At 44.1% G+C, this 1,555-nt stretch overlaps 1 long non-coding RNA gene across 1 annotated transcript; it reads left to right on the plus strand.

Moving 5' to 3' along the window:
• Window positions 1-303: 303 nt before the first annotated feature.
• On the plus strand, window positions 304-1,346 carry LOC117175104. Its single transcript, XR_004467434.1, has 3 exons — window positions 304-441; window positions 527-992; window positions 1,113-1,346. It is a non-coding gene; the product is annotated as an uncharacterized LOC117175104 (long non-coding RNA).
• The last annotated feature ends 209 nt before the right edge of the window (window positions 1,347-1,555 follow it).

Here is a 1,555-nt window from a genome sequence, read left to right on the forward strand (position 1 = left end):
CGATCTTGCAGTAAATATCGCGTACTTACATAAAGTGACAGAACTTATGTGGTCAGGTCGGGTTGGGTTGGGCGATGAAACGAATCAGGTTATGGCCATTCAGCGTAGGACCATGCTCTACGTGCGGCTTGACAACGGCAATCACGTGGCCCGGGACGCGTCCGTTTCCGCGGCGACGGGTTTCTCTCTCTTTTTTCTTCCCACTTTGGGCAGCTAACTTGGTAACGGGACGTCCGATAGGCCGCCTACTTGCAAAAAATTGTAGACTCGAAGGAATTAACTTTGAGCCTGACGGGTAGTGGACGCAAAAGTACGTGTCGCTGGAGCCACTACGGAACGAAGGCACATACCAGACACCCCCAATAGCTGCGCAATGAACTCGTCCACTATAGGGTCAAAAACACCGCGGCAAAATAATAACAAAAGCTCCGTGTCGGAAAGGTATGCCAAAAACTTCTTCTACAACTCAATCTCGACTTGCAGATATGGTATTCCGAAATTTTTAATGCATAAATGTTGCTTTTAGCGGTTTCTTGACTGTTCTTGGATGCGAAGATACACACTACTGTAGCCGTACATTCACCTCACCGCTCGCGACGCAGTCATGGTCCGACGAATTTGCACTTCACGCTGCCTCCGTACAATAATCAAGAAACATAAGACCATAAATAAGTACTCTTTTCTTTTATACACTAACGGTTAGTAACGAATGACACTACTCGCCGGCATTTTCTTGCTTGTTGTTCGCCGAAATAAATAGCGCTATCCCTTACATAAAACACGAGCACTACACGTCTCTAACCGCTGGCAGGGACAGCCGGGTATCACATCCTCTTTTGCTTTGCATCGCCGAACATGGAACTTGTAACTGGTTGATCCATGATCCATTAAAATACATGGTCTCGTTACGCGCAAGAAAAAATCTGAGCCAATCAGAAGAAAGCCGCTTATTTTCTCCACATTGGGGAAATAAGGCGGCAGATTTAAATGAAGTAAGTAGAAAGAATTACATTTTTTTATAATTTTGATGTGTAGAAATATTTCAATACCAAGAAAATGTATTTTAATGTTAAAAATATGTAAATGAAAATACGGATTAATTATAATTTCAGTTTATGTGCTTCATAACCTTTTCCTTCTGACAAAAACTGGCATATGTGTATAAAATGAAAAAATCTGCCCGCCACGCGGGCAAATTCTTTTCGCGCGCCACGCGCGTGGCTCCCAATTTTGAGCGCGCCTAGGACGCGCGAGTGTTGGTTCTCGCGTTTCGCGCTCGATGTTGCATTTATCTCGCGCTTCGCGCTCGATTATATATTTACCTCGCGATATGTGCTCCGTCTTTGTAATTTTGTGATTGGGAATTCTCTTCCGTTAAAAAAGCTTAGCTTGAGAGTTTAAGCGCACCTACGGCACGCGACTGATGGGAATCGCACTCCGCGCTTAGTGTTTGCATTTGTTCCGCATTCGGGCACAGACCTTTTAAAATCAAAGGTGAACGGACCGACAACTGTGATTATGTGATTTTTACTCTCTTTTGTTAAAGTTCTTTTGG

The sequence above is a fragment of the Belonocnema kinseyi genome, chromosome 6 (genome assembly GCF_010883055.1).
Source record: "Belonocnema kinseyi isolate 2016_QV_RU_SX_M_011 chromosome 6, B_treatae_v1, whole genome shotgun sequence".
Taxonomy (NCBI): Eukaryota; Metazoa; Arthropoda; class Insecta; order Hymenoptera; family Cynipidae; genus Belonocnema; species Belonocnema kinseyi.